Source organism: Bombus pascuorum, chromosome 1, assembly GCF_905332965.1.
Source record: "Bombus pascuorum chromosome 1, iyBomPasc1.1, whole genome shotgun sequence".
NCBI classification, from domain to species: Eukaryota; Metazoa; Arthropoda; class Insecta; order Hymenoptera; family Apidae; genus Bombus; species Bombus pascuorum.
In genome coordinates, this window is record NC_083488.1 from 13482766 (window position 1) to 13508248 (window position 25483).

General features: G+C 38.3%; 2 protein-coding genes and 1 long non-coding RNA gene across 8 annotated transcripts in view; 2 read left to right on the top strand and 1 right to left on the bottom strand.

Moving 5' to 3' along the window:
* Positions 1-25483, top strand: part of LOC132905132 (poly(ADP-ribose) glycohydrolase-like) — a 473462-nt gene that overhangs the window by 166819 nt on the left and 281160 nt on the right. The window lies entirely within an intron of this gene.
* Positions 1-25483, bottom strand: part of LOC132904933 (mucin-2-like) — a 332312-nt gene that overhangs the window by 49858 nt on the left and 256971 nt on the right. The gene's annotated exons all lie outside the window — the stretch shown is intronic.
* Positions 6149-12240, top strand: LOC132904915 (uncharacterized). Its single transcript, XR_009657695.1, has 2 exons — positions 6149-8316; positions 11350-12240. It is a non-coding gene; the product is annotated as an uncharacterized LOC132904915 (long non-coding RNA).

Consider the following 25483-nt stretch of genomic DNA (forward strand, 5'->3'; position numbering starts at 1 on the left):
TACAAACAATTACCGATTCCCTGTTTCGTTTAACCCTTCCACTAAAAACAGCCTGAAACACGCCTCAGTTCGATCAGAATAGCCGAATCTAATTACCGAATGATTGCCTAGTGAACGACACAATCGCGAACGATCGCGTGAAACAAGAAACCAATTCAGTTTCGTAGATCCCTGCGCGAACGGAGGGGACCGCCGATAAAATCCAGGCTCGTTCGTGCGTGCTGGCCAACGTGCACGCGCGTGCAAAAGGGATGACAAACGTTCCGGGGTTGTAGTTTAATCCCAGCACCCCATGGTTGCCAGTCTACGAGCGAGGCCGGCTCACAAAAGCCGTCGTTAGTAACTTTCATCTCCCCGACTAACCCCCCAAACTCTTCGTCCGTCGGCGTTCGGTTTTTAACTCGGGGGTGGCGCGCGAAACCGGTGTTCAGGCGACGAAGGTAACGTATCGTTCCAATTAATTGTGTGACGGGATGGGATTATCGAGTTAGAAATTTACGACATTAAAATTCATAAGCTTCGGCGACAGATAATTAGCCGCTCGTTTCGCGTCAAGATTTACTCAGCGTTCATGGATTCGTGCGCTGCATTTTCTCGTGTACAGGCATTCTCGCTTTTCCACTCGAGTTATACGTTCAAGGAACTCGAAGAAATCGTAAGTCAGAGTTATTGATAGAATCTTTATACAGAATTTCTGTATTATATACTCTTGATCGAGTCTAAAGTCTGTCTAGGATGTTCAAGTCGATTACAAAATTTGTTTATCATTTTTCTGATTTATCTTGTAATATTGCAACCATATCAGGGAAATATATATTTAATGACGAAATAAAGAAAGGTAGAATTTAGATATACAAATGAAAAATATCATTTTAGTACATATATTTCCACATAGAATTTTACAATTGCAATATTAATAAAATTCTACAATTACACGCTACCTATATTAATAAATACTCCTTTACTAATAACATAAATGAAACTTTATGATTAAATTTTACAAAATACAGATTATCTGCCCACCCTATTTGTCAAACTAATTTGTTAATTTACTAATAGTCTTATTAATTGGTAAATTATTATGCAAGACGACATCTATTATGCAAACAGAAAGTATAAATATCAATGAGCTACCATCTCAGAAAAAGTGAAAAAAAAATGAGCGAGGAATGGAATATTCTACTACAGAATTCTTAAATTAATAACTAGAGAGAAGAAAACAACAAAATATGTGATATATCTATCTCTTTTAACAAAACATCGATGATCGATATATAAAGAACAAGATTGTTGATCAACTCGAAAGACTATCACTACCCTGTCGGTCCGAGTTTTCGTAAAAGTAGATCGTCATGAAACTCGATATGATAGAGGAACGTACCAGTCCGAAGAACTGAATATGATAGGAAAGCGTACTAGTCCCAAGGCAGCGATTCGATCGTTAAACGGACGTGGTTTCGATATTGAATCGGAAACGCGTATTCGTCTCTGTTGGACCAGAGACCGGCAATTCTCCTGGCGCTTCCTTCAAGTGCGGATCGATCGGAATTCCTGAATGGGCTTTCACGAACGAACAGACGACTATTCTCTCGCGTCGCGAGCCGCTCGTCACGGTCGAACGGGTGTTATACCGTAAAGAAGAACAGCTCGAACGAGAGAAGAACGAGGAGATGATTAGTCGAGATCCGATTAAACGAGCAGCCACCATTGGAAAATAATTAAGCGCGATAGGGTTCTTGGAGTTCGAGCTTCTTCCGACTCGGTTGTTCTACAGTGCGACGAACATTAAGGCGCACTTGAGTTAAAGGCAATCTGTAGGTGAAGTAGCAGCACCACCTTGTCCCTAGTTCTCCTCTTTCTCTATCCTTCGTTGATCGCGACGATCATTACCGATCTGCTGACACCGATAAATTTCATTGCTTCTCTCTCATTCGTAATTGAGTCGATCGTTTCAGAATCTTCCTTGCGCGTTTTCTTAGCAAATTAACTGCAAATTATTGTTCTATCGAGAAGAGATTTCTTTCGATTAGAAATCTAGAGAACTATTCCGCATCCTGAACACAATCGTTATATATTCATCGAAGTATCATCGTTTCGATTACTTTCCTGTGGACGAGGGATCGTTGTTGTAGGACGTATCTTAGAATGGTCTGAATTAAAGAGTAGGAGGTCGTACTACGCTGTACTTAGTTGAACTTCAATTAGGAACGCAAACACTGCTGTCTCTTAAGTAACCTTTCACTTGACGCTTGGAAAGCAGTCCCTTCAGTATCGGATGGTAAGATCAAGCTAATAGGTTTCGCTATTTTAACGTAACTATTTCCTTAAAACGTGTCTTCAAACGATACACTACACAATATTGTACGATACCATTATATACGAACTATATTCCAATTCAATTCAATCAAATATATTCATATACGATACCATTAATATTAGGACGACGATCGGGTTGAATATACCAATTAATCACTGCAATAGTGTCAGATCAAACAAGTTAAACACTCCCTAAATGTGTTACACAGGCTGACTAAAATATTTGAGTATATCTCAGTCATCTGTCATCACGGCGCTAATGACATTTCAAAATGTCTCATCTAACACATAGAATATATTCAGAAAAGTTTCCTATGATAAATGTTCAAGTCCTTTCGCGAGTTAGTATACGTCAAAGCGTATCAGCCTTTATTTCTCAAACGTCAAATCTGCCGACATCGTGCCCGTATCTCTGCAATACACACATGCTGTCCTCCATCTCTCCATGAACATCGCCTGCTTCCTCGCGCTATATTGAATCCAGTTTGTCGGAAGAACTGGAAGTCGGCCAATTTCGTAAACTATGCGAGCAAGGGGGCCAGATACGGAGGGAGAATCCTCTAGTTAGTTTTAACTACCTGCGAACTGCATTGTAGTAGGTTCAAGTGGTTCCAACTGCCGGATGAAGAGCGACGTATTTCGCCCTGTACACGAGGCGGTGGAGGGGACAGAGAAGAGAGAGCTCGCCGATATATCCGTCGCCGATCCTTTAATCGCCGACGGCCACAAATCCGCCGATTATTCCGACCTTTGATACCTGGGCACCGGTTATTTGCGCTCGTAAAATATCGAACGGTATCGCGGACGGTGTGTGTATACGCGTGGTAATATCTGGCGTCGATAATAAAAATCGCGGGTGAAAGTGAGCGCTTCCAAGGCTGACTATCCGAATCGAAAAATAGGCTGGCTGCTCGATAAACGCGTGCACGCGGATCGTTAGGTCCATCGGGCGAAACGATAATGTAGGATAACGGGTGTGGCGGATAATGCCGGAACGTATCGTGAGGCTTATTTGCCACGCCGTGGCCCGGCGTGTGTCCGTGGTGCACGCAAACACTTCACGCCCCCCGATGTTCGGCCCCTACGACGCAGCCTTCGGCACCAGGCACAATGGAACGAAGCCGATAAACAGCCTGGTCCGAGATTTATCGTTCCCGGTCCGGTGCCAGGAAATCACCGCCCGATGGAAACACGCTCGCGGCACCCTGCGCTACTTCGAGTAATTCTTGCTCGATATCGGGATCATTATTTTTTTGCCAGTCTCAACGTTGTTGAGAAATATCGGGAGAAGCTGATTGGAAAGTGGTGTTAGTGACTGAGAAGTTTGAAGAACGGTACAAGCGTCATAAGTCGCGGGTAGGTTAAACTTCAACTCAGAAATCTGTATGTTCGCGTTAGTACCGTGAGAAAATCATTTTTCAGTAGTTATACTAAGTACTCGCACGTTATTGTATTTATTGTAGCATTTACGTGCTAATTCATTAGGTTCAAGTATGTTAAATTTCATATCGTTTAGCAACACTTCCATATGACTAAAAAAATTTGCTACCATTAAAGTGGTATATAGAATCTGATGAAGAGAAACTCATCATTGGATGATAAGAACTTGTGCAAATACTTTCTGTAACCATTTTACTCGTACTTGTACTTTTACTTATTCAAAATCCTTAAATTATAAGTCAAACGATATTCCTACTAATTAAATTTTATATTTCAACTTGTTTTAAATTTTCAACATGTATTACGATCTTACGTGACTTCTTGCATTTGCTTGTTATCCTCAAGTACCAAAGATTCGAATATCTGCTGTATCTAAAAAATTCTAGAAAACAGTCTAGCTGAAATCAGGAATGCGAAACATTCTAATTGCGAGCGGCAGAAGCCACCATATGGATAAATCCACAGCAGTGTAGTCTCGTTGAAAGTTATTCTCCCTGGAGAAGGAATAAACCCTGGTTCTATTTCGGTTCATATCCTATAATAGATAATAGGGACGCGTATCAGCTTATTTACCGCGCGGCGTATCGGCGCTCGCTGTATTCACAGGCTTCCCGCACGGGAGATGAGGTCGGAGGCGTGAGGTTGAAGGTTCGATCGTGGGTTTCGCGTTCGAAAGACCGCAAGACACAATGCCACGGAACCCGATAAACCGGCCACGGGATTTATCAGCACCATATTTAGCCAGGAAATCGGACCGTCGCGTCGTCGCGTCGCGTCGCGTCGCGTCGTGAAAATAAAGAGATTCGCATCCGTTGAATTCGTCGAACGCAGAATTGTTTTCCTATTATAAGTTCTTTCTTGTGAGAACGCCCATTTTAAATTTAAAATACAAGGTTCAACGATCATTGATCCCAATTTTATTTTTATTTCACAGTATCTTTAAGAAGATCAATCTTACGGCGTCATGATGGTCTATTATACATAGACCTCACAATGAAAAAGAATAAAATCATTGTAAATCATTTTATCTGTAACTTTGTAATTAAATTATTTCCTATCAGAAGCAACTATCCTTTCTTTATAGCGGCGGTGCATAGCTATCAAACATTGTAGCTTCAATAGTAAGACATTCAATTCTTAATCAAATGTCCAGCTGTCATTTTGACTTTCAAATGATGCTTATTTTAGTCAGCATTGTAAGACATTTTCTTTCAAGATACCAATTTCTCAAACCCTTAAATAGATTTAGCTCCAACAATAATTCTACTCTTGAAGATCAATTATCCGCCAAGAACAACAAGCACAGCGAAATCCATTTGCGTTTCTTCAAAGACATTCGACACTCCTCTCTGACCACCGGCCAATAAAATAAATCACTGTCATGAATCTTAGGTTTTCTGCAAATTCCTAGCATTTACAAGCGACTATCGCTAATTATTCTTTTATTATCTGCTCACATTCCGCTTATCCGTGTCTTCGTCGTCCGTAACGACATTCTAGCGTTGTATCATCATCGACTCGATCGAAATCGATCGACTTATGCTTGTGAAGGGACTGTTCCTTACGCTGATGCTTCGTTCACCAAGGACTTGCGTATCACTCGGTTTTCCTTCGAAATACTATTTTTCCTGGTGCAAGAAAGGTTCCCTTCTACGGTCGTAGAGCATTTTCTTCCCGTTACTCGCGCCAGCCGCTTTGAAATAACTCGCCACAACTGGCTCGGCATCGATCGGAGCTTAATAATAGCCGCGGCATCGTTCTCGAGGACTATTTTTAGCGTTACCCAGTCATCGCGACCTACAGCAGCCGGCGAGCGACCAACGATTTTCAATGGCAATCGTTTAACGCCGAGACCGCGCGCTACTCACGTATTGTGTCGACGCGTCCGACTCCTTTCAACCAATTTTCGGACGTGACAATGCCGGTTGAACTTTTAATGGAACTTTGGACGATTGTTTATCTTGGTGAAGTTGCTTGATTGAGGTGTTTAACTAACGGGCGACGTGGGAAGTGAAGTTGCATCGACTTGTTAAGGTTTCAGTGTATTCTTAATAGGATAGTATTCTGAAAGTTCGTGACGACTGTTGCACATGTTTGTTGAATTAGAAATAATGCCCAATGAATGTTATGTTACTCGTTAGAGGTAAAAGTTTTAGTCGTATTAATCGTTTAATCCCTTCTCTTGCGATATAGTTATAGTCGTAGCAAACTATATTCGAGTTACAAACAAGAGTCGTATTCGAACTGAGCCTTCATTTTGATTTTCCACTCAGTTTATGAAACTGAAAATCAATAGACCCGAGTTTCGTACAGTATCTCGATGATTTTCGTATTAATTGCAGAGTTTTCAAAGTAAATAATTAATTTTAAGCGGTGTAGTTAAAAACAAATCGTAAAGAAAGAGATTAAGTAGAAACGACCAGTCTTTGACAGACTACATTGTGATGGCTACGCTACGTAAAACAGGAACGACATTTGAGAATTTATTTATATAAATTTAACAAATCTGCTTCATAAATCTATCAAAAACAACTTAGTTTTGATATTTACATAGATAAATCTAACGCGAACTAAAATATTGTAGTTCTCCTCATACCAATTGCGCGTATACAGTTGCAACAGAATTGGATAGTCAAAACAGGTTTGTTCCGAAATAAATCGTAAAGCAAAGGGGCTGAGCAATAAATCTTGATACTTGTATATCCTCTGCTGTATAAAATTAAGCAACAAGGTAAAAGAACGAACAAACCGTCCAGTGCGAATTACCGTCCCGTTCTCACGACAATTGAGAATTATCCCCGAGTTGAAAATCCCGAAGGCAGAGCGAGCGTTCGACGATAAATAATATCGAGCAATGAATTATTTTTATATCGGGATCCCGTGTAGCCACGGATTCCTGTCACGTCGAAACATTGAAACGAGCAAAATGAGCCATCCACGAGACCATCAGGCCACAGGGGTCCTCGTACCGATGGGAAAATAAAGCAAGAACGCCATAACCCACGGCAGATTTAACCAGGCGAATGAGTGGCAGAGCAGAAAGAAAGAAATCGTCCAAGCTAAAAATTGAAGACTTCGATTTCGATGATCGGACAATTAACTCAGAATAGTCACGATCGAAACATTGAAGACGTATGAACCGCGTTGTTTAAAATCGCAATATAATTTCCGAATGCTTTCTTTCTACTCTAGTATAAATTACAAGGTTTACCGAGCGACGAAACCAATCATTGACTTTTGATGCTATTCGGCTAAGGGATTTTGCTCAGGAAGTTAGGAAGTTGCGGAGGAAGTTAAGAAAAAGGACTCGAGAGTGAAAGTGGAAGATAAAAAGTTTGAGAAAGAGGACTGTTTAGATGGTTTGGTGGTATACGTGCTAAAGAACAGACAGAATATTTGTCGTTTTGAAAAACTTGCATGCGTTGTGTTTACTTGGGCATTTCGACTTGAAAGGAAGATCAATGATTTTCAATTTTTTCGCGACTGACTTTGAAAGATTGCTATCGAAGAATTATTGCGCTAAAACTGCGAGTCGCGAACACGTATCTAGTCAGTAATAAACCGAACATGTAAAGTGGTTGTATTAACCTGACTTCACGGAGTGAAATTGGGCAGATGAAAGTCATGTAGTTTATCTTTTATAGAATACATCACTATATCGTTTAGGTATCGATAAACTTCTATCGATATCATATGCTATAGAATTTTGATTCGTGCTATTAGCAGAGTCTGTATGACCTTGAATAATTGGTGGACACGAAAGCTCGCAAGCGTTCACGACAATTTCCAATAAAGTTAATATTCACAAAATTACACGGTCGATTATACTTTATTATCATTACTTTGCAAGAAAAGCACTCTGAATAAGCATGGTTAAATTCTTTTGACGCAGATTTAATCTAAATAATATATCAATAAATGTTCAGAAATCACAACAAGAGCTTCCATTTCTCGTATTCCAAATACATCCAAAGCTACTCTTTAGCTATCTGTTTATTCCAATGCAATCTACAGGTACAATCTTCGGACGTAGAGTCCCGAACTGAGCATGGGAAATCGCACATGAAGCTGAATCGAGGCATCGAAAGGAATCATCGACGATGGAATAGCAAGACGGAGCCGCGCGTGTGCGTACATGAACGCTCGAAGAAACGATAGGATAGGCCAAAGGGGTTGGTGGCGGTTCGCGTGGAACTGTATAATTAGATTAGGTACAAGTCGCATTAGCATGTCATGCATATTCCATGAGGCGCGGACTCGACGTCGAAGTGGGAATCATATTGCATTCGGTAGTCTCGATGTAGTTCCCTTGCTTTCTCTGCCTCTCCTCTCTCTGTTTCACGCACTTCGTTTTCGTGCTCAAGCTACGCCCGTTTTCTCCTTTTCCTCTTTTGTTTTCGCACGTTTCGTATCGCCTCCGTTATTTGTTTGTTAGCCTACGACTATGTACGAGAAAACGAAACACTGCTTGGAGAAAGGGATGGCGGATTCTGAACTGTTATTGAGTTTGCAAACTAATGTTTGTGTTCGTTTGAGCACTGTTATCGAGATCGTTTGTAGGTAAGCTTCTAAGCTTAGGCAATAGCCTAAGATAGCCTAAGATAATAAGTTTCTTACTTTGTACTTATCAGAGATGTATGTTAGTAAATATTAATATGATAATGTACCTATCGAATTTTTTAAAATAGAGGTTTTCTTTAATTAATTGCCGTTATCGGTATTAGTTAGTAATTGAAGAAAAAGTAATTGAAGACTTCTTTTAGTTAAAAGTCAATACATGCGTTAATTTAATTTGCAGTCTTCATGTAGCGAACACGTGGTCTTGAAATTCAAAATCAATTGTATGTACGTTTCTAAATGATACTGAATCGAACGATTAAGGAAGATGTGGCACGGTTGATAATCCATATTACAAACACAGAGCTCATTAAGGTAGTCGACATTTTCTTCTATCAATCTCCTCAACCGTCACATAAGAAAGAAACGTGTTTCGCAATTATGAGAAAAAGATAATGTGACACATCCATTTACATTGCACCGTTATTATAGTTTGCATTTACGCGTTTAATGTAATTATATCGCAAGTGTTTCGAAGCTAGAAAAAGTTAAATAGGATTCAAAACCTCTTGCAAAGATCACATTCTTAGATAGTAACAATTTTATTTACGAAGACGCGAGCAATTTAAATTTCACAATTTACATCAAAATACATAAGATTTATTAAAGCTAAAAAGTATCTTACGATTTTTTAGCAACAGTGTAAGCGATGTAGTGTCATTTATCAGGCTCTTTAAGATCTAAGATCATACAATTTCACAAAACAAGGAGACAAAACGGACGATAGAAGAAATCGTGGAACGAACGGGCGATAACTGCGACGCGTTCTCGCTTGATTGGCCGACCTGTAGAGAAATTCGTCTGAAAGACGATCGGAATTCGAAAGAATGGAAACGCTGCACTAGAGGGGGGGGGGATCGGTACGGCGTGCCGGTGAAGCGTGAAATGAGAACGTGCTGGAGTGTCTGCGAAGGAGTTAGAGAGAGCTTTGAAAGCACGAGCAGTTACAATCGGGGCAAGGTCGTAACTGGCGTGTCGAAGGTGCGCCCTCTCGTTCCGCGAATCACTCGGCCGCGAGAGAGATCGTTGCATCGGCACGTAAACGGAATTCCGAATGGGCCTGCCTTTTTCCAGCCTCGCGGCGGAAATTATATTCGTCGCAACGTGATTGGTTAAAAAAGTCAAACCTAAAAAGGGTGTACAGCGATGTATTTTCTACTTGAAAGTTCCTCTTCCCATCATAAGCAAGCGTTTAACGATTCAGGAAGTTTTAAACGTTGCAGCTATTTACAAGGAAACGCGATACGTTGATGCGTGTTTGGATAACGGACGAATAAAAAAGAAAAAAAAACAAAGCTTGAAAGCCCGCCATGGTACAAGAGAGTCGTTACTCGATAACGCATCGATTGACAGAATATCAATGAAAGCGAGCATGTCGGCGCAATATTTTACAATTAAATCGGACATCCACGGTCCGGCGGACACGCGCGTCTATGCAATATTCATAGAACGGTCGCGTCCGTCGACGCGTTATGCAACTGATTGCGTTCTTCCCTGGAGGTCTACTTCGTCGTCTGACCTCGTGTTCGTGGAAAGGCGATTTATACTGACGAACATCCATGCGAAGCCTTGCGATGCAAATTCCATGTTTATTAATATTTATTAAAACTGAGAAAAAAATAACAATGATGACTACACGCGAGACTAAAACATGATCTATAGTCTATCTTTCAAAAAAACTTTCTAGAGAATTTCCACAGAATATTCTTTTTCCCGCTTAGAAATTATCTTTCCATTCATATTTTAACTGCGTACGACGACCTACGTGTTTGGATAAATATTTTATCACTTAAATAGATCGTCGATTAGCACGACCAAACGGACCACGATATAATTTACAAATACTTTCTCAAAAAACCTCGTAAAAAAGATTCTTCTTAAATTCGTGTAAAAATATTCCCTTTATAACTTAGAAAGTATCTTTTAATTAACATTTCAATCGTAGATGTATCAATATCGAAACATACGTTTAGATAAATATTTTATCAGTTAAGTGGTTTCTCGATTCGCGCGAGAGAGGACAAAATTTCTTTTAAATTATAGAAATATTCCCATTTTCGCTTAAAAACTGTTCTCTCGCTAACATTTTAATGGGAAGCGTATCAACGTTGATTCACATGTTTAAATATTTCATCCCTCAAATGGATCGTTGATTCGCGCGAGAGAAGACAAACCTCCGCGTCATGTCTCGTCTTCCAACTATGAGATCAAGCTTTTCAATCTCGGAATATTCGTGAACGCGGCGTGTCGACGAGCGAGAAAGTTTCCAAGTTAGCGACAGAGCCGGCGGAATGAAAGGCGAGTACGAGGATGAGAAAAGGCAGCGAATCCCCTACGCTGGACGCGTAGACGAGGAGACGAGGAGACGAGAAGACGAGGAGACGAGGAGGGGTTCTGAGTCTAACGTGTGACAAGACTGTCGAGGAACACGGGAAAAATTCCTCGACGAAATTGCCGGCTCCCTTTCACTCTGACAGCCAATGAGACCGCTTTTCATTCGACAAAAAAGAAAAGCTCCAACGGTTCGTCGTTGTTCGCGACCGTCGTCGCTCGAGATAATAAAGCAATTTTTTCCGCTCGTCAACGCTTCAAGCCTGCAACGAAAGCTGAACGATGATATATGGACTTGGCATTTGATAATAAATTTTATTACATTCAATGGTACCTGTATATAGAAAGGCTAGTTTTTTTTCTTTTTAGGGAGATATAGATTTCAGGATTCTTCTTCTAAAAATTCTCGCAGAAAGTACGTATCAAATTAAATTTAGGAAGAAAGATAACTTTCGAATAGTCGATTATTACCATAGTTAATGATTTCGATACACTCGATGCAACTTAGAGATACAGCTACAGTATTTTCAGATTTTGTTCTAATAAATAATTTACGAAGATAGTAGCAGAGGACCATTAAAATTACCAAATTTGATCGTAAAAATTCGGAGATATTAATGAAATTTCTTCTCAATCTCTTTACAGATCAAACTTCTGGAATTCCTCTAAAGAAGAAGAATATATCGTCGCTTTTTAGCGCGAACAAATCCACAAACAGTTCACAGGCGAATCGTACGTATAACACAGTGGAAAAGGTAGCGTGTTCGGATTTCTATGTACGAGCATCCTCGAGAAATGAAAGCTCGAGGATCGGAAGCAAACGCTTCCAAGGGAGCACGCGGATGAAAATATCCATAGTTTCAAACTGGCTGGGACTACCGTATCGCTATGGGCGAAAAAGGGATGAAATAAAGTCGTATACCGTCATCGCAGTATTTTTCTCCGGTGGTTCACGAGCTTACACATCCGGAGTCTTGGCACCGGCAATATCTCGTCCAACCCCCGTCTGCTTTCCTCCACCTCCAGTTTTCTATCCCAACTCCTTCCGTTCTCCTCTTTGTCCAAAGGATTCCGGGCCAGCGTCGGGACACGAGCCGTGCAATACGCCGTTTCGAAAAACGTATTACGGACTTATCTCGCCGCTCTGCTTGTCAAGAAAGAAAACAATGCCTTTCAGGAACGGAGGAATTGTGTTCGTATGCTCATTCTATATCTACTGGATTGTGATTGCTTTTCAATTAACGCGACGCTTCATGGTTTCATCCATTTTGATGGAAAATTGAAGAGTTGAAGTGAATAAACAATACAGGTGTTAGAGAAATAAGACATTTTCTTGGTGAAAAGTAATATAGATTCTATGTGGAATACGGTAAAAAAATGCTGCGATTGTTATTGTGATTAGAATTTATTTTAATTACTAAATTTATTGCGAGGTGGAACTATAATGGCAACTGTCCATTAGATTAAACTATAGTTAAAAAAGATGGAAGCATAGGGTACATACGAATAAATAGCAAAATATAACTGATACGATAATATGTCTTTTACTATTTGTTTTCTTCTTAAATATGCAAAAATGGGATATGTAAAAAGCCCATAACGTGTTCGAATAGTAAATGATGTAAGTGTTAGATCCGTAGAAATGTATTCGTTGTTTCTATCTTCTTCTTCTTTAGGAGATCTTTGCTTTAGACAGTTACCGTTTTAATAATGATTCAATCGAATAACGAGAAGCAAAGACTTTGATATATTTTTAAGAACATTTAAGAACATTTCTAGAATTTATATATCCACATAAATTATATATATATTTGGACTTTTAATTTGAAAATAAGCTTTCCTTAAAATAAAATTACAAAGTGAAGCAAGTTTTAATATTGTAATATAAGAAAGTTTCATATTTTTACATATATTTATATGGAAATATGTCACTGTTTTACTTTGAATGTGGAATGGCAGTTTCGCGTTGCTGCACGGACGATAGTTCTTAATCGGCGGCACTCGGAACGCGACAACTTCCCGTCGCGATTACACGAGAGGTTTCACAGCTGGTAACAGGTGGTCCGAAAGTATCGTAAATAGAGCTACCTCTAACGACGGTTTCCGGCTAGTATCGAGCAATTAAACTATCCAACTGGATCTAATTAAGAACGGCAGACAGTTCCGGATTGAAATTATTCAGACTACCTCTAAATTTCAACCCGATTCAATCGAGGACCGCGGCTGGACGAAATTTAATCGGTAAAATCAATTAAAATGGAGCGGCACAAAAAAAGGATCGCCGTTGAGAAAACTTCGTTGGGAAAAGTACTCGTTCTATTCTGGCCGTTTGCACTTCTAATTAATCACTTGTCTTGTTCCAAATGATCATGGAAATTCCATGAAAAAATGTGATATTAAAAGAATATTTAATACTACCAACGAGTTAAAATGGCTCCATTTTGAATGAGTTAAGTAGAAAATTTCGATTGGAAATGCACACAGCAATAGAACTTCTACATAAGAAATCAAAATGAAAGTTGTATGAAAAAAATATATATGAAATATCATTCGAGTCACCAAAAATACATCGCTGTAAATCTACAGTTTCTGTGAAAAATTGGAAATCAATCATTTTGACAACTTTGGTAATTCCGTTAAAGATATTAAAGTTCAAAAATCGTGCAGGTTTGACGTGGTGGTAGGTACGTTTGAAATCAAATTGGAAACTTGTCAACGGTAAAACGGAATATTTCATTCGGTCCGCTCGTCTACTTTATTTCGAGCAGCAGCAACTAGATGCGTCGTAAATTCTACGTTGAAACCATCGCAATCAGTCAATCATTCTGAACGATCCTCTACTTTAAGGACAACGAGCGAAGTCGGTCATGGTTGTAACTAGAAATTCCGCAACGTACTGCCAGATTGTGTCTAGCCGATAATAGCAGATAAAATCGATCAAACGGAATAGCGTTTTCAATCGTATTTGTCTCGACGGGAGGCATCTTTCAAAGAGATTCCAATAGTCGATGAACTTGCTACGAAGCAAAACTCGAAGACGAATAATCGAGTTCTCGTGCCGACACCAACCGTTTCGTCGTTACCGTTTCCATCTCTAATACCATTGTCATTAGTGTACCACAGATATTTCGATCTTCTATTTGCATGTTAAATTGAACAATATTTTCGCGAGATTATATCTATCATCAACAAATTTGATGAATTAGTGTCATTCATAGAATCTTTTTTCTATCATGAATTACTGAATATATTGCGAAAGAAAAAGTTGCTATAAATCACATGTATTGAATACTCAGAAGATTTATGATAAGAATATGGAAACTTTATTATTAGTTGCCATAAATATTCGAAGTATTCGCGTGATTTAGCTATTAAATGACAAAGTGATACAAAAATTCCTGGAAACATAAATTTAACATTTAAGAGATTACAGACATTCTCCACTCCACCTATACAATTTCTCGATGCATAAATTATATTTTAAAGGAAAGTAACAGATTCTGAATAAAGTTAGTTGCTCATTATAAATCACCTTGATTAAATATATGCACGTATACTATATAAAAATCCACTGTGTGATTATGTCAATCAGATATTAATTACATGATCGATATAAAAAAAACAGAACGTCCCAGAAACTTAAATAAACCAGAATTAGTAAGGCGATCTGTTGGAGCAAATACACGATTGTGATCAAATTTCGAGTCAGTGATCTCAATGTTTCACGGTAAGATGAACTTTCCGACTGATATCGCGTAGGGATGGACCACGATCGTAAATGCAAGAAGTAATACGCTCCCGCGAATGCAATTCTTGGGGAAGACGATGGAAGATGGTCTTATCTCTAAAACGGGGATGGCAAGGATCGATGCCCCGGCTTCGCATCCAGTCGGTACTTTCCTCACTGTTGCAGCGGACCATCCTTATTTTCTTTGCCCGGAGGAAACAGAGAGAGGACCTTTTGCTTTCAAGCCGGATGCAGCCTTCACCGTTACACTCTGGGAACTCCGTCTTCCAGATTCGAGATAGAGACTGTGCCACTTCCAACAGTCGATAGATCACGAAACCTCACCTGAACCACTGCTTCTCTGAATTTCATTTTATCGATATTCGAAACCAATTTCTCCGTTTGTAATCGGTAGAGACGTCGACATTGTTTGAAACACGAGAATCGAGATTGATAGTTGAATATTTTCGTTACTGCAACTGGTTGAAAGGAGCCACGAGATTGTCGAACATGATAACATTCGAGGTAACTTAACTGGAGGACTAGAGCAGGAAGTTAGATAATCGTTTAAAGCTAGAGGAATTAGCCGACGTTTAAGCGCAACAGCTGACAGAAAACGGTAGATTCTAGCGTTGTTACCAATCCCGCTTTCGTTCTCTGTTGCAAGAGATAATCTCCTACGCTCTGTTTGCGTAGGAAGCACCATTTTTCGAGTGTAATTAGTTCGTGAACGATTACCTGGAAACTCAAAGATCTTCTCTAATCACAATTAGCAACAAAACGGACTAACAACCGAACAATCCAGACTGCTGTTACATTGATCGATCATACCAAACTAGATTCAATGTCTATTATCAACAATGTATTAATATTAACACGGCCGGTCATCTGGTAGATCGATCAAAAGGTGTCGATCATCGAAGGACATAATTACCATCGATAATTAGGCAGATAGTAAAGGACGATGCGCGGGCGGTCGATAACAACGAAGGATCCCGGGTCGATAATCCTTCGGGTTTATCGAAGACGCTTCCGGCGTGTCCTCCTTCCGATCGGCGAGTATCGATCGATAGTTGCCCTCGGCTGTTCAGCGCCTTCGAGCGGGCATCGATAACCGTCGCCTGCCGGTTAATTAATTCGCCGGCTAACGTAATTACTTAGAGCTTGCAGAGCGTGTACGATACTATACACTGTACGTACTAGGAGAGGACACACGCACGACACACGCTTCGACCATCTAGCCTCTGCTGTCTCCCTGGCTCTATCGTGCAACGGCTGTTCACGGATTTATGGCCGAACAAGGATGATCTTGTTAATTTGGAAGCGGCATCCGCGTCACGGCCTATGTATTAGTTCTTGAAAAGGATTATTAGTAACGCGATCCACACGAACGGGTTAAACGCCGGTTCAATGGACCAGGATTATCGATTCCTGGCCGGAACTGATTGGCCCGTCTCCATTCCGCTCTCCCTGATAAAAACGATAATGCGTGGCGAACGAAAAGTTGTATCTATGCATGGATATGTTTAACTCATTAACTCTCATCCGTATCATGTGTCAATTTTACACATTTTTCACGTAATACATGATATTATTCTGCCATTTGTAGAAAAATTGATCTGAGACTTTGTAATTTTTATTTTTTCAACATGCGATATACATATATATATATATATATATATATATATATATATATATATATATATATAATAATAATAATAAAAATATATATTTTTTGTTATTGTCAATGACAAAATACGCGACAGAAAGATGTGTCAATGTAATACACATTATTCTTATCAAGTCCATTGACAGCTAGTTCATTACTTTATAATTGTTGCACGATAATTATCCATTCGTTGTACAACTTGTTAAAATGTAGTTTTGTAACTGCTATGTATAGTTTTACGTAGCTTCGACTATCAAAATGTGGTGTAAATATGAAGAAGAGAAGAAGGTCGCTATATCTTCACTTCGTTCTTTTCTTCGTTGCGACACACAGCTAAGAATGGTAAGAAGGTTGAAGCTATGCAAAGTCAAATACGTGCGAATGAAGTCCGATACGTTCGGAGGAAAACTAGTGCGAATACATGCGAACGACAAAGAGCAACATTAATTGCTCATCTTCTCAAACCATCGACGTATTATCGTGTCAATTAGAGACGCGAGGACACATTAAAATGAGGGACAGATGAGAGTTAAGAATCAACTTCGAATAAAATCAACATTTCGTTCATAATTTTTTTGTCTAATTTACATGGTTGAGTTCTGCTATTTAACGTTGTGGTTAGAAAAAGAAATACCAAAGGTTTAACCGCTACATATTTGTGGTTCCATCTAGATACAAAATATTTTATAAAATTTGAAAAAATCGACGTAGTTGCAGCGCCAATAAGCTACTATTTTTATTTTAATTTATGACTTATCTAATGCACTTTTGCAAAGTATTTATTGTTATAATACGTTTAGTACTTACTTTAACTTGTGTTACTTTAACAAAAGAGTATGTAAACCGTACCTAGTAATATTACGTTTACGTAATATTTTCGCGTTATTTCAATGGCTTTTAATGTACTACAAAAATTAATTTATCTTACAAAATCATACTTTTCAAAGGATAATAAGATCACAATGGTGCATAATGTTAAAAGATGGAGAATTTATACTTGATCTTGTATTTCAACTCTTAAAGGTATCATCCTTCATATAATATTCTCTACCGCGATACATTTTCATGAATTGGAAATATATAATAAATTCTCTATAATAATAAACGCAGAAGACTGTTTTATGGAAAACAGCAGTGAATTTTATCCGTGAAATTTACAAAGCGATATATACATTTGGTATAAGCTAAAAAATTCTATGTTATCTTTAGAAGCTGAAATTTTGCAATTTTGCCTGAAATTAACAGTATTAAAAATCTAAGATTGTATTATGATATTTTAGAACAAGCGCCAGTTGTTTTACGCTATAGTCATTCTGTTCTTCTGCGATAAGTGAGTTTAACTGGGGTGGGGTGAAAACAGATTTTAAATTAGCGGTCACAAGTTTGCCATTCAACTGAATGCTACGTTATAAATGATTCCTTCTTTTGTATTTCGAATGACTCGATCATTTGCAGGTAGATTCGACGCAGGGTGCCCAAACTCCTAGACTCGAACCTTGTTTCACAAATGCGTGGACAGGACAGCCACAAATAGGATGACGAATTAAGCAAATTATACGCGAGTAGGTAAACACAAGCGAAAAACTGTTCCAGGAAATATAAAAAAATATTGAGAAATATGAAAATGTTTGAACACTAAACATACTAGGAAATTTTACGAATATGTTATGTGTGTTATACGAAACTTCGTGAAACATTATTAGTCAAATACACAAGTACAAGTTAAAAGAAATTTATTGCAAATACATATTTAGTAAAAAATTAGAATACATACAGCATAAATAGTTGCCTTGAACATATAAATAGTTCTAAACGTAGGCTCACTAAATATCACGATTTATTAATACAACAGATAATCGACTACTTAAATAAATTCATAACATTTGATATTACAAGATTCAAATTTTATCAATATAACCATGATAGTACCATGCCATCTTTTATACAACGTACATGACATATTGAAACAAAGTATCACTATAAATAAATATGTAGAGTATTCATTCAAGGTTAACTAAACGATAAAACATAGACATGTGTAATGATAAAAAAACGTACTTTTAACATTGAATGCTGCATTGAATTCAATAATTCTAATCTCCAATGAGAATTGTTTTCTACCAAATGCATTGATACATCAAGATCACAAGGATTTGCATTTAAACATATGCGAAATTAATCAATGGACGTTGCCTTTGTACGTACGATGCGTTTCACGTAGCACAAAATTATGCATAATAGAACGTTCTCGATTTCACGCCGCTTTAACGTAAATCAAACGACTTTCGAAAGGGAAAGATATAAAGAAAAAAGGCGGATTTTTAAATGTAGTCGCGACTGGTACGCCGGCGGCTTCTGTCAGAAGCAAGCAACCGGAATTAAAAATATCCGCTTTAATTAATAGCGACGCGGAATTTGAACATCGCGTTAAAAACAGGGATTCGTTAAAATTAACTCCCACGCCATTGAATGCAATTGCGTTGCAATTTGCGCTAAAACGCGAGCGAGCCTTGCCTTTTCAATTCGGTTTCATCTGTTCCGTGAAAAATTCCCCCGTTATTTTCCATGCGTTTGCACGTACGAACCATACAAAAAAAGAAAAAGAGAATATAAACGTATCGGGTTTAATTGTTCGCGTTATTTGTAACGTTCGAACGTGAATAAAGAAATAAAGAATGAACGCGAAATTCAACGGTGAATTCATAGTCACGGTTGAGGTTTTCACGGCTGTCCTGAAAATTAAACGATATCATTTAACGGTAACATGCCAATAACAATTTCGAGAAAAAGTTAAATCTCTTCGATAGTATTTTGTAAACCTTTCATTCTTTCATTTCCGCTTCTATTTCTACTAAAATCAAACTTACCATTAAGAAGGAGATTTTAACAAAAGAAGGAAATTGCAAATTAGTTCAAAATACAAAATGGGAACCAGTTATACGCTTGACAAGCCAAGAAACGACAATTAACTCGTGCGACAGGCAACGTTAAACAAATGGATAAATTGTGCTGTTTTCTTAGTCGAATACAAACGTAACGAAAGAAATGCAAGTAAGAGGACCAATTGAAACTTAGAAAGTAAACTTTGAAAATAGGCAGTAACTCTGCTCAACCGGACGACACACGAGGGATTCTTTATTCTAATAGGAAGTAAATACCGGCACCTTATTGACAGAAACAGATAATTTAACAGCACGTAATTGCTAAGTCACGTTGTTTTTTCAATGATGCATACATTTTCTGAGTACGCTAATATTATTGTAAATTATGCTTTCAAAGTGAAACTTGTTTAATATATGAGTATTATTGTAAATTATATCTTTTTGATAAACTTATAATCGTTGAAATGTTAATCAGTCATTAACAACATAATAATGAGAATATCACGAGAATATAGGCATCACAATTGGAGAATTGTGTAATACACGATCAGCACCGAGCGGAAAATGTTCAATAATTAATTTGCATCAATTAACCGTTAATTCGACGTTCCAACTCCATATTATTAGTCCTGACTTTGTGAGATTGGTGGACTAAGTTGTCTTTCCAATGAGGCAAAAATTTTCCATTGTATAATAAATTGTACCTTCGACATGTATTTCTCGATGTTTAAAATATTAATCAATCATATCGATCATATTGTAAACATTACAATTCAGAAACCATGCAGTACACGATTCGTACTGGTCGAAAAATCGCTCAATAATTAATTTGCATCAATTAATCGATAATTCAATGTTCCGCTTCGATAGATAGAATATCGTCAATATGCCCTTTGTGAAGTGTTTTGCTTTATCATAATAAATTCATCAAAATCAACAGTGGCATGCGTAAATGTGTAGAGGGAACGAAGCTAAAACGGAATGTGGGATTATGTCCCATCATACTAAAAAAAACCATACTAAATTGCTTACCGGTCCATACATAACATAGATTACTTTTGGAACGTGGTATATAGTAATAAGTGAACGATAGTACAATCTAAATGATTAATTACTTCTACCCCGATTAATAAACAGTTTTACAAACAAAGGTGTCTTGTAATAAGCAACAATGAATTTGATTATTCAGTGCAAAGCCTAAAATTGAAGTTGCAGCTTATGTGACTTAAATAATCTTATCTTATTATATCGTTGAAATATCGTCAAAAATATTATCCACATATCGAAAGCGTAGGAGAGATTAGTAATTTGTGGTGTGCAGGTTTCTCGTTCAAAGTTATATTTTTATGAACGCTGCTCAAAAAATTGAACTAAATGTAGATTTGCTTTAACTGTTAAAAATTATAAAGATCATAAAATTATCAAAATTCTACTGTGAATATTTTGTAAATTATCGCATACTGTATACATTCTACGCACTTTTGCAGCTCAAAACTTTTTACAAACACTAAAAGAAATTCGCAATCTAGTAATTTGAGAGACAGTACCCCGTCTTCCTTGATTAATAAACACACAAATAGATAAATAGAATAAACGATAATGGCTATGTTTATTTTCTTTTCATCGATCCGAAGGAAGCAGTATCAAAATATCACCAAAATATTATCCAAATATGTTCCAAATACTGTTCAAATATCACCAAAATATCGTTGAAATACCATCGTCGAGACGTTTAACGCGATGGTTCCGCGTGTACCGGAACGGATCGGGTTCGAGCGGGTCACCGAATTACCGCTAACCAGTCTCGGTCCTTCTCTAATGGTAATGCGATCGATATTCACCGAGGACGAGACACGTCGACCGCGAATAACGAGTTTATCGGCCGGAGACCCAGATTCCTGGTAAACCTATCCGTGGGAAAATTCAGGTCGACCGAGAAAGCGAATTCCGAATGCGAAACGCAGAATTCGCTCGCGGCTCGCCGGTCGACAAGCGTGAGGAAACGTGTCGTTGTCGGAATTATCGTACCTGTCGCCGGCGCGGACGCGGCAAGGCCTTCCAAGGGAACTAAAAGCCGAATGAAACGAGCATGGTGGCACGCTTTCCACATTGTATATAGTGACTCACGTCCAGTTACGAATCCCAGCTATATTTACGATTGATCGAATGCATGGATCAATCACGTCTAACGTTTCGAACGTATCTATGTTGACTGTACGACTTAATTATCCTCGTCGTGTAATCCTTTATGCGTCTGTCATCGATGGGTTTTCGCTTTTACCAGCGGCGCAACGAACAACTCTACCACAGAACGTTTCGCGTTTGCCAACTATACTTTCACGAGGGTTGCGCAGGTAGTTCGGAGAGTTTGATGTTTCGCATGGTATTTACTTGGAATTTAATTCTTTTTTAACATGAAGACTAGAAAGATTACCAGAGTAGATAAATCAGATAATCCATAACTATTTTTTTAGAAAAGCTTCGTAGAATTATTTACAGTGCTCGCAAAATTTCTGACAGTAGAAGTTGACAGTTCCAGTATCATTGGGAAACTTTGGTTAGATTAGGTTTATGTGATCGATATTCGGTGGCGATTGTATCAAATGAAAATTGAGAGACTTCTGGTCAATTATACCGAAACCATTCAGCACTCGAGGACAATTTGTAGAATGATTGGCTTACAACAAACAGACGCCACAAACAAGCTAACGGACGCGGTCGGAATTGATTTCTGATTAATGGATTCCTATCGGGGACAGCGTAACGGATAAATTTGATAATCGCCGTTGAAACATTTATTAAACGTTTCCTACGTTATCCAAACATTTTTCTGTTTCCACCTAGCGGATAACGTAATTACATTGCATCCATCATCAGTAAAAAAAGATAAACAATACATTATAATGAATAATACTGTGGTACATAAATCACTTTCCTGATTGGATAAGCGATTAAATACGGTGGGGTGAATCGATTTGGTATTTGTGGGCCGATTTTGCAGCTTGGAATCGAGGGACGAAAGGAATCCACGAAGGAATGCCGATAGAAATTCGAAGTACCGCCGGGGAACGACGTAATCGGCTCTAATCAACGTGCGTATCACGCTGTATATCTGCCGGATAGAATACGGGATTACATGGGCGATCTCTGCTATCCGATTGATTCATAATAGACTGTTAAATATTAAATAGCGTTTCGAATTCAACTGCGCGAGTCGAATCAGCGTTGCTCGTGTACGTATGTAAAACGTTGTGCAAGCGTACTCCTGTAACCTTCCAAGCGCTGCATTCATCGCGACGCGATAACGACTCGTTGCATTTACATGTTTCAGAATCGGCCTGTAATTATGTAAAGCAAACACAGCGTTATGTTGTCACGAAGTTCGCGACTCGTTTTTCTCTCTTTCACTGCCACGAGAAATATCGAACGCATCTCGGTAACGAACCGCATCGCATAGAATCTAAAGAATTTTGTAAAGATATGAGTTGTAAAGATAAAAGAGATGGGAAAAAGATCAGCAAGATTAACATGGTAATTGATGATGATACGAAGTAAGGAATATTGATCCATGAAGTAAAGCGAGGAACAAGTAGGTGTAAACACGACGTGTCGATGAATGTATTAATTTATGAGTGGTGAAAGTCATCGATCTTGTATTCCACGTATTAATGTGCGTTTTTATAGCACTATACGTCACTATGTTTATGTATTAGGTACCTACTACGTTCTTTGTTGAAGTCACGTATTGGTAAGTATATTTTTTCGTAGTGTCACGTATTCTTATGCTCGGCTCACGTTACTACTTTACTAGATAAGTTATTACGCAAGTATACTACTAGATAAATTACTATGTTACTACACCACAAAAAACGTTCACGTCTTTCATAAACAATTCGTAATTCATAGATAAGTTCTATCATTGCCGAGAACATTATCTTCCTCTTTTCATTATTCCACGCTTAATACCCGCATCTTCTATACTGTCTTTACTATTATTACAATTTACTATTATTTACTATTAATACAACAAACAAGAGAACGATTATTCTTCTGAAAATCGTCATGGATCAATCCACAAATCTTAAACACAATCAGTGTCCATTGCTGCGGATCTGATAATTAAAAACGACGTTCGTCCCTGAATTATTTTGTCATGATATATAGAGATATAGCAAGTTTCACATAATTGTGAACATATTCCTTTAGTACATTGTCGCGAATGGAATTCCCGAGGGCAACTATACGACATTTCGGAATATTGTTCTATATACAATAGGTATATATATAGGTTTGTGGGTATAAATATATGTATAGTTATATGGATACATAGATACGTAGATATATAGATACACTAGTAGATATAGTTATGTAGATGTATAGATATATATAGTTATATATTGGTGTATGTATATAGATTTATAGGTAGTTATATAGGTATTTAGATATAGAGACATATATAATCCCATATACCTATGTAAACCCTTAATCTATGCACGACAATCTGCGTGAAATATACAAGATCTCGAACTATCTCAAAGCTTCTTCCCTGTCCTTCCGCTTCTAATCTTCTCATCCGCTCGATATCGAACATTGTGTCACCTTCAACCATCGTTTACCAAGGAGGACTCTTAGATGCTCGTAATTCGACGTTAATTCGTCATGGAGCGGAAAATGACGAGAAATCATGGCAGAAGATCCTAAAGCCAATGACGCAAGACGACCTTTGAATTTCTCTGATTAGAATAATTTTAATCGTAAAGTCTTCAGGATCTCGTGATTTGGATCGTTACAGTCAATACTGTTACAATTAGCACTATTATAGATAACATTACTGCTTTCAACGCTGTTTGTTCCTTCCAGGTGTAGGTTTGTTCCAGAGAAAAAGATTCTCGACGTTTCGCTAACATTGTAGTTAGCTTTATCAGGGATCGAATTTCATTAGTGTACCTCTACAACAGTGTTAATTATAGATTTTTATCTTCATTAGGATTATTTTGTGTTATATTCTACGATATAAGGTATAAATTAGATTACAAATCGGTGTGTTAACATCTCAGATTGCTAAGTCGTAGATTTTCAGGAACGAACAAATAACTTTACAAATCACTACTGTAGACTTAAATAATACAATATTACACGATAATGAAAAAATTTGGCGTCTATAGTCTTCTGCGAATAGCATGGAACACCTAAGGAACCACGTGAGATGTTCGTTGGCAGTCCTGAGTTGATACTTTCGAGTTGAAATCTTAGAGCTTATCAGGGGAGTACGAACAATTGCATTTAGGACTTTTAGTGGTTATTATACTTTAGGGGCGTGTTATAAACTCGGTATCTCCGAAGAATAATTTGAAACTATATTATGACGATACACGTTGACGAGGTTTTTGACCTGAAGAGGTACCGCAACCTTTTCGGAAGATCGAACGTCTCACGTCAGTTCGGATATGATCCCACCCTTACCAGGAGAAAGCGTGTCAAGGACGCATGGAGGGGTGGTTATGACATACAGAACGCTATTGATTGGAAAAGTAATTTTTGACAATAACCAATTAGCGTGTACCCTGAACAAATTTGAGAGCTGGAAAAATCTGAGCGGAACATACATATTTTAGCTTCCCATCAATATATATCTTCGACTCTTCGATCAGTATACATATTCTAACAGTCGATTAGCACGGACGTCGTAGTACAAACAACAAAATATATACATTCTGTTGTATTCGATGAACTACTGGGGACAGACGCGTCCGTACAGGTACAATTGATATCAAGTTGTGAATTTCTAATATCCTGGCACGACTCTTGTTTGCAGAAAATCAAATAAAAAAAAATACCTGCAAGAGGAGGATACATACTTTGACGTGGATTTTTCGGAGAAGCGAAAGGATTGAGAAAATTAGACGTAAAAAGATTCGTTATTTTTAAATTTTTAAACGAGATACACTGGAGAGATCTCTAAGTGGTAGCTGGTTAAAAGCAATGTCATTACTTTCGTCATTTCGAACGTTCGCGGGCACTTCAAAGAGCACGAAGTCGCGTCTGGCGGAAGGCTAATCGAGGGTTTAGCGGTTCCTCGGCAATGCAAATTAAAGGAACCGCGTTCCCGCCGAAAACATGGTTTTTGCGAAAGGATATTACGAGAGTAACGCTACTTTCGTCAGATTCCAAAAGAACAAAAGAGGAACAACATTAAGGCAGGTTCTCCGCCGTGACTATGACGCAAAAATAAACAGACTTGACAAACCCGAGCGAGGAGAAAGATAGAAAAGGGTGAAAAAGAGGGACAGAAAGAGAAAGAGACCAGGCAAGAGGGAAAGAAAAGGGAAAGGTAGACGCGTAAAAGTGGAGAAGAGAGACTCTCTACCTAGCAATTTCATTACGAACCACAAACGGTATCATGAGGGACGAAGAGAATGGAAAAGACGGAGAGAGCGTGAAAGAGGAAAAATAGCGCTGAAGGTAAAATGCCAGTTTGGCTTGCCGAGAAAAAGGAGCTAG